This window comes from Callithrix jacchus, chromosome 8 (genome assembly GCF_049354715.1).
Source record: "Callithrix jacchus isolate 240 chromosome 8, calJac240_pri, whole genome shotgun sequence".
Taxonomy (NCBI): domain Eukaryota; kingdom Metazoa; phylum Chordata; class Mammalia; order Primates; family Cebidae; genus Callithrix; species Callithrix jacchus.
The window spans coordinates 128,798,954-128,807,750 of record NC_133509.1 but is presented as its reverse complement, the minus strand read 5'-3'; the positions used below and the strand labels follow the sequence as shown (position 1 = coordinate 128,807,750).

General features: G+C 52.0%; 1 long non-coding RNA gene across 1 annotated transcript; it reads right to left on the bottom strand.

Moving 5' to 3' along the window:
- Positions 1–3,778: 3,778 nt before the first annotated feature.
- Positions 3,779–6,125, bottom strand: LOC144577463 (uncharacterized). Its single transcript, XR_013521492.1, has 2 exons — positions 5,984–6,125; positions 3,779–5,299 (listed from the first exon to the last, which is right to left on the bottom strand). It is a non-coding gene; the product is annotated as an uncharacterized LOC144577463 (long non-coding RNA).
- Positions 6,126–8,797: the final 2,672 nt, after the last annotated feature.

The following is an 8,797-nucleotide window of genomic DNA, read 5'->3' as shown; positions in this document are numbered from 1 at the left end:
CTGGCTGGAATGTTAACTCTTTGAAGCCTCACTCCTGCCCTCCTGCCCGGGAGGAAGCTGTTGCAGTCCTGACTCCTGCCTCACTGGTGAGGCCCTGGGGCTGCCCACCTCCAGAGAGTGGAGGGAAGACAGAACCAGGGCTGGCCCAGCGCCCACACCAACCCCATGCCAGCCACTCCCAGGGCCCACACAGCCCAAGGGAGAGGGCATTCCAGGCCCAAAAGGGTTCAAGAGGCCAGACACAGTTGGACAGATGTGGAGCCGTGAGGGAGAGGAGGCTGCACAGGTCGTCTGGGACTAACACAGAGGCTGTGGAGGCCCTGCCAAGAAGATCCAGCAAAATGCAATCACCTGGAGCCTGCTTTGATTCTCTCCAGGCCAGCCTTTCCCAAAAGGTGATTCAGCAGCCCTTGGGTTGGACAGGCACACCTGGGTCAGAAACTGGACCTTGGGCCCCGCCGCCTGGAGAGCATCTGCAGGCCCCTACCGTCCTTTCCTGGGACATGTGGCACAGCTGACATTTGATCCCACTGGGCTAGGCAGTGCTGTTAAATATAAAGCCAGAGGCCTGGAGGGCAGGGCAAAGACAGGGAGGCCAGCTGGACCACCAGGAGGGCCCTGGGCAGGCCCAGCAGCAGCATCCAGTCAGCACTCATCCCAGGAGACTGGGGCTGGCAGCGCCCCGTGGGCTGCAGGACGTCCACCCTCAGGGCATAGCCCTGGCTGTCAGCAGGCACTAGGTGTGACTGGCCAAGTCACACGCTCTTCAGGGGCCAGGCCAGGAGCTGTGACAGTGCAGTTTGGAGGGGATGTGGCCAGCTTCAGTGGCACCAGGAAAAGTGGGAGGTAAGGGAGAAAGGGAAAGGAAAGACAGAAAGAAACTTAAAATCTAGACCCTGCATTAATGGAACAAACCTAGAAACATGTTTTCAAGGCTCTGCGATGCCTTCTTAGCTGTGAAGTAAAGGTGGCCACTTTGGACCATGAAAAACACCCACATCACGTGCCCGTTCTTTTCATGCTCTCACCTTCCTCGCTCAGCGTCAGTTCATACCACGGGGCCCTGAGCTTCCTGGAAGGTTACCTTACCGGGTGTGTAGAAGACCATGCATGTGCATGAGTGTGTATGAGAGCAACAAATATATATGTTAACTGAATTCTTTTTTCCTTTTTCTTCGAAATGGGGTCTCGGCGTGTCACCCAGGCTGGAGTGCAGTGGCACAATTTCAGCTTACTGCAACCTCCTCCTCCCGGGCTCAAGTGATCCTTCCACCTCAGCCTTCTGAGTAGCTGGGACTACAGGTGCATGCCACCATGTCCAGCTAATTTTTGTATTTTTTGTAGAGAAGGAGTTTCACCAGTTTGCTCAAGCTGGTCTCAATCTCTGCCTGCCTTGGCCTCCCAAAGTGTTGGGATTACAGGCATGAACCACCATGCCTGGAGGTTGAATTTTTTCCAGCAACCAACTATTTTGAAGTGATGTGGGATAGGAGGTTGAATCCCAGGATTCACAAACTCTTTCAAAATAATTATCCCATTTTTTATTTCTATTTTTGAAAATATTTAGGTAGGCTTGATTTAAATTCCAACTGATTTACAATTAGAATTTTTCTTCTCAGAGAAAAAAGATTGGCGGATGCAGCAACTTCCAGTTGCTCATCTGGTTTCAGAGGCACTCAGGGTGCAGAAGGCCTGTGTTCCTAAGAGCCACAGTGCACACCGTCCTCCATTTCTCAGGGCTCTGGAGAGGGGAAAGGTTTGCATAGGCTCAGAGCTTTCAAGAAGGTTGAAGAGCAGCACACTGGTGGTTAGGCCCAAGTCCTTTCCAACGTGTCAGGTGCCTCGCATACCTGTAGAGTTGTTAGTTTACATGTCTCACATGTGCTCTTACGCGCACACTGAGGCATCCACACACGCACGTGCATGCATGTGCACGAAGAAAGAGACAGAGCGCTGCATCTGTAAAAACAGGAGACTTCAGCAGGTACTTTGTATTTGTATAAGACTAGCTCAGCCAGATGCGGTGGTTTACGCCTGTAATTCCAGCACTTTGGGAGGCTGAGGTCAAGTATTCAAGACTAGCCTGGCCAACATGGTGAAATCCCGTCTCTACTAAAAATACAAAAATTAGCCAGGCATGGTGGCAGATGCCTGTAATCCCAGCTACTCAGGAGGTTGAAGCATGAGAATTGCTTGAACCCGGGAGGCGGAGGTTGCAGTGAGCCAAGATCATATCGTTCATTACACTCTAGCCTGGGCAACAGAGGGAGACTCGGCCTCAAAAAAAGACTAGTTCATTTGCCTACTGTCTACTAACCGGTGGGTTAAGTCCACCTTTTCACTTAGATAATGTAAACTGTGTGTGTGTGGTGTACTGTCAGCTGAGCACCATCTGTGTGTGTGTGTGTGTGTGTGTGTGTGTGTGTGGTGTACTGTCAGCTGAGCACCATTTGTGTGTGTGTGTGTGTGGTGTACTGTCAGCTGAGCACCATCTGTGTGTGTGTGTGTGTGTGTGTGTGGTGTACTGTCAGCTGAGCACCATCTGTGTGTGTGTGTGTGTGTGGTGTACTGTCAGCTGAGCACCATCTGTGTGTGTGTGTGTGTGTGTGTGTGTGTGGTGTACTGTCAGCTGAGCACCATTTGTGTGTGTGTGTGTGTGTGTGTGTGTGGTGTACTGTCAGCTGAGCACCATCTGTGTGTGTGTGTGTGTGTGTGGTGTACTGTCAGCTGAGCACCATCTGTGTGTGTGTGTGTGTGTGTGTGGTGTACTGTCAGCTGAGCACCATTTGTGTGTGTGTGTGTGTGTGTGTGTGTGTGGTGTACTGTCAGCTGAGCACCATCTGTGTGTGTGTGTGTGTGTGGTGTACTGTCAGCTGAGCACCATCTGTGTGTGTGTGTGTGTGTGTGTGTGTGGTGTACTGTCAGCTGAGCACCATCTGTGTGTGTGTGTGTGTGTGTGTGTGTGTGGTGTACTGTCAGCTGAGCACCATCTGTGTGTGTGTGGTGTACTGTCAGCTGAGCACCATCTGTGTGTGTGTGTGTGTGGTGTACTGTCAGCTGAACACCATCTGTGTGTGGGGGGGTATACTGTCAGCTGAGCACCATCTGTGTGTGTGTGTGTGTGTGTGTGTGTGTGTGTCTGAATGCACCAGCTACAAGTAGGGCTGAGACCCATCTGGGACACCCCTTTTTGCTTAAAGTAGGGCCCCCAACCTGCACATGGTCATTGTGGCTGTTCTTTCTGTGCTGCTCAACCCACAGCCATGTGTGCCTGCTGGTGACCTTCAGAGATGGCCCCATTCAGTGAGTCATCCTATAGTCACAGGTGTTGGAAATCTGCTCAGTTCTCCTGGTGGCAGCTATTCCTGAAATCCAAAGCCACCCCTTTGTCAGCTCAGCATGGGCCCATTCTCCTCCCTCAGAGCCACTTCCCACTTCCCCTGCTCTTCAGCCAGACTTCCTCCCCATGGCACTGTGGACATTTGGGCCTAATTTTATGGGGGGCCGGGGACGGGCATGGGTCCTGTCTGGTTCATTGTAGGATGTTCAGCAGCACCCCTGGCCTCTGCCCACTACATGCCAAGAGCACCCTCCCCTTTCCCCAAGTTGTGGCAACTCAAAATATCTTCAGGAATTGTCCCCAGTTAGGAACCGCTGTCCCCAGCCAACCACCATCCCCTCTGTCTCTGTCAGGAAGTTTAAGTTAATAACAACTTCTAACATTTCTAAGTCTTTAATCTAAGGGATATTTACATATATAAATATACTATGTATAAATTATATATAACTCGTATTATTTATTCTGTATATGTTATATTAATATGTAAACACATATCATATATCTGAGTGTTTACATATACACATACACATATATACACAGAATGCTTGGGGGTACTATATCAAATAATTTAATCTTTGCAAAGTTCCTGTGAGCTATGGATACGACTGTTCTCCTCCTCCCTACAGTGGTTATCGGGAAACCAAGGCAGAGAAGTTAAATAGACTTTCCCAGGTCACACGACTAGCAAGTGGTTGAGCCGGCAGATGACTCCAGAGTCTGAGCTCTCAGTCACAGGCCCTGCAGAGGGATCTGGGGCAGTCACCTCACCAGCCAGTCTGTGCTGGGAGCGGCTCCCAGCCTGACCTCCTGTGGCTGGGAACAATGAGGCACAATTATATTGACACCTGAGTCCCCCGGCACCTTCCTGGGGTTTGTGATACGTTGCAAACCACAATCTCCTCACCCCTTGGCATTTCTGGGAGTCTCCAGGGGGTAGCAGCCATCTTGAATGTGCCCATGAGGAAGTCCAGCCTAATGTCTGGGCTCATCCTCCTCCAGTGTGGTGAGGTTCCTGCCAATTTGCCCCACAACGTGGATTTCTGGTCTATGGTCTGATGTGATTATCATGGGAGGAAGCTATGGAAAAGCACCCAGTGGGTTTCTGGAAGCCGTGACTCCTACAAAGGCTAGATGAGCCTCTCTTATTCTCCACCTCGCTTCCTCTTTCCTCAGGGAAAGAATGTTGGAAAATGAACTGCAAGGAGCTTGCAGATCTGACATTCTTGGCTGTTCTGATCTTTCAGTCCTCTGCAGGACAGAGGCTGTGTGGCTGGAGATTCAACCGTCACTGAGTCCAGGCAAGTCTCATGAGGGCCTCAGCTCCTCATCCGTAAATCAGGATGATAAGGCCTCTCTCACAGGGTGGCCCTGCAGTGCCCAGATCCCAGGAGAGGGCTGGCAAATGGATCTTCCCTGCCCCATCCCTTCCTACCACTGGGGAAAAGGAGAGGCGGCCCACACACAGGGCATGAGGATCCCTGACCCACCCTGCATCCCAGCCCTGCCCCACACCCAAAATTCCTCACCAGGGGTCTGGCTGACACCTTTGCCATGCACTTCACCGGTCACTTGGGATTCCCTGGTGATGTGGCTTGACTGTGTCCCCACCCAAATGTCATCTTGAATTATAGTTTCCATAATCCCCACGTGTCATGGTAGGGATGGCTGGAGAACATTGTATCATGGAGCAGTTTCCTCTGTCCTGTTCTCATAATAGTGAGTTAGTTCTCATGAGATCTGATGGTTTTATAAAGGGCTTCTTTCTTCACTGGGCACTCATTCTCTCTCCTGCCGTCACGTGAAGAAGGCCTTTGCTTCCCCTTCACTTTCCACCATGAATTGTAAGTTTCCTGAGGCCTCCCCAGCCAGGTGGAATTGTGAGTCAATGAAACCTCTTTCCTTTATCAATTACCCAGTCTTGGGTATTCCCTCATAGAAGCATGAGAACAGACAACACACCTAGGGAGAAACGCTTAGGGTGAAAGGCAAAGCTGAGAGCAGTTACCCTCCAGCTGGTGCCCCACCCCCAGACCATTGCCTAATGGGTAACAGCTGCCTGTCTGGAGCAGGTGTCTCCTTTTGCTCCCTGGGAACTCAGGCTCCAGAATGGCTGGGCCAGGGACTGTGTCCATGAGGCACTCTCCTTCCCCTCCACCAACCACAGTTAGTGCTGGAGGAGACTGGTTTGACCTCTGCTCTGCCCACATGGCCCGGAGCTGTTGCATCCAGGTGGACGTGTAGGGTCTGACCTAGCCACAGAACATCCCCAGTGAAGGAGGCTGGGCTGCTGCACTCTAGCCTCATGTGGAGAGGCCTTTCCCCTCAGCCAAAGGGCACCACAGAGCTCAGCTCATGGAAAACCCGTTCCCGGCAGCTAACTTGGGCCTGTGGGCCACTCAGGGTTTAATTTTCTCTCGGAGTTCCCAAGGGTGATTCAAGCAGGATAAGATTGAGCCCTGGAGAGGGTTAAGTGATTTGGCTAGAGAATAGAGGCAGCAGCCTCCGGGAAAGTGCAGCCCACGTCCTGAAGGTGGCAGGTGGGGAGGAAGAGGTACGATTCCCACTCAGTGGGTGTCCAACACTGAGTCCCAGTGTCTCATTTTATCCCCCTGACAACCATGGGAGAAAGGAGTCATCACTCACCCATTTTCAGAAGAAGAAGCTGAATCCAGAGAGTTGCAGGGATATAGCAGGGATCAAAGAATGGGCTGGGATCATCTGACTCCAGTGCCCGGGCTGGAAACTGGACGGGGAGGTGCTAACTTGGATTGCACATGGGTGGCATCTTCAACAAGGAAGACACCATCTGCATGGGGCTTGCCAAGTGCACCTCCAAGTGGGAAGCCTGGCCCCCACCAGGCCCAGAACCAGCTAGGCACTCCCACCAGGGGCAAGGTATTCCTGAGAAGCAGTCCTGAGCTTCACAGACCAGGGCTTCTGCTGTGGAGGAGTCCATACCAAGGGCTGGAATGGGAAGGGATAGTGGCTAAATCAGACAGCTTACCGGCTTACCAATCAAAGACGGCTGGAGATTTGTGCGAGGGGTTGGGGTTTACAGCAGGGTCTTGCAAGGAAGGCTGAGGTCACAGCTCTGCCCATTCTTTCTGTCCCATTCATCTGTCTTGGCCACTCTTGCTTGAAGGAAACCCCCAGCCAGCTGCAAATGACCCAGTGCCCACAATGGACTTTGCTCCTCAGATCTGCTCACCTGGGTGACACCTTTATGAGATCCCACTGGTGCCCCCACTGCATGCATGTGGGTGTTGGAGAGAACAGGGCCAGGGTTAAGCCTGGTAGGGCCTGGGTACAGCAGGAGGCACAGGAGGGGAGGCCTCCAACCCCACCCTGAGCCAACTGCAGGCAGCCATTCACTGGTCCCTAGGGGACATTGCTGGGTGATGGAGCTTCACCCTAGTAGGTATTCCCCTACATGTAGAGTGCCATAGGCTGGGAGGCTGCCCTGCCCCTTTTCTCCCATCTGAGGCATGAGGGTTCTGCCCTCATTCTGCTCTCAATAAATGGGGAACACTGTCTTCTCTCCCTAGGACCTGGGTTGGCCCTGTGAGCTGGGAGGTAAGCTGGGGGCTGGTTTCTGACTGCTCCAGAGCAAAGGCCCATTTTGAAGAAGGAAGAACGAACATCTTACTCAGTCCCTGGATCCTCTCCTCCCCTTCCACTTACACTCCTTCCTCCCTCCCAGGGTTTGGGGCCTTTGCCCTCCCCCATGCCCTGCTGTCTGCCCTCTGCCCATCCCCCTTAGAACACTGCCCAGGGTGAGGGTCAGACTCTTGTCTGTCCCTCTTCAGCTTGGTTATTTCAAAACAAAATAAACTGATATCAAGAGGCAGCCAGGGCTGGGAGCCAGGACGCCAGGACCGCAGGGGTGCTTATTTTAGCAGATGATGTTCTGTTGCTGGGTTGGAGTCCACCCAGGACTTGGCACTGACTCACAGCTCAGCTCCCAGGGGCTCTTGGCTGGCTCTTCCTCCTCCGTTCTCTCCTTCCTTCCTTCTGGAAGAGGTGTCACTGTCATAGAAATATGTGCTGGTCTTGATTCCCCCTAGTCCCAAGTAAGAATGGGGCCCTGCAAACCACCTCTTTAATCCACATAGGCACACCCATTTATTCCTGGGCATTCAGGCTGAAATAAACAGAGAGGGATGTCTGGAAGGGAGAGACCTAAGGGGTGTGTGTGTGTGTGTGTGTGTGTGTGTGTGTGTGTGTGTAGCCACCGGCTAGGCTCGGGCTGGCAGGCAGAACCAAGGCCCTTCCCAATTCTGCCCCAGGGGCCATGGGCTTGAGTTTGGGCACACATGTCCAACAGATACGTAATGAGCATCTCTTATGTGCCAGGCACTGCTACAGGCACTGAAACACGGCCGTGAACAGAAAGACAAAGTATTCCAGATGGGAGAAACAGGCAATACACACGTGGCAGATAAATACGGAATAGGTAAGCAGGGAATGCTGTCAGGTGAGGGGGTAGAGAGTAAGGGAGGGCAGGTTCTATTTAGGTTTGGGAGAGTGAAACCCACCTTGGCGCCAAGAGTGAGTCCGGGGCCTTTCCTGTGGTGGCCTCATTCTTCTTCCCACTCTCTTCCAGGTTGACCAGTTGCATAGTTTCTGCCTCTACATTTTTATTCCCCTTCTATTCCCTTTGTTTCTCCACAAAAACCCTCCCTGGAGGGCTGTTCCCAGGATGGCCTGTGGGCCTTGGACAAGGTTAGGGACCCTGGAAGGGCTCCAGAGATCACTGAAGCCAGGGCGGCTAAAATGCTCACTATAATTTGTCATCAGGGACATGCAGATTAAAACTGCGACAACACGCCACTGGTGCCCATCAAAATGGATAATATAAAAAAGATGGAGGCCGGGTGCGGTGGCTCACACCTGTAATCTCAGCACTTTGGGAAGCCGAGGCAGGCAGATGACCTGAGGTCAGGAGTTTGAGACCAGCCTGGCCAACGTGGCAAAATCCCATCTTTACTAAAAATACAAAAATAATAGCCAGGCGTGGTGGTGGGCGCCTGTAATCTCAGCTACTTGGGAGGCTGAGGCAAGAGAATCGCTTGAACCCAGGAGGCAGAGGTTGAAGTGAGCTGAGATCATACTACTGTACTTCAGGCTGGGCGACAGAGCAGGACTCCATCTCAAAAAAAAAAAAAAAAAAAAGATGGAACCCGCCAAGTGTTGGTAAAGATATAGTGTGACTGGAACTCTTAGGCATGGCTGATGGCAGTACAAACTGATACAACAATTTGGAAAGCCACGTGGCAATTTGACTCAAGTTGAATGAAGGCCTAACCTCTGACCCAGTGATCCCCATCCTAGGTGTATACCCAAGAGAAACGAGTATGAATATTCACCAGAAAACATGTACTAGAGTGTTCATAGCTAACACTCCTCATCATCGGTCAGAACTGGGAACCACCCGGATGTCCATCATCAGTAGAATGA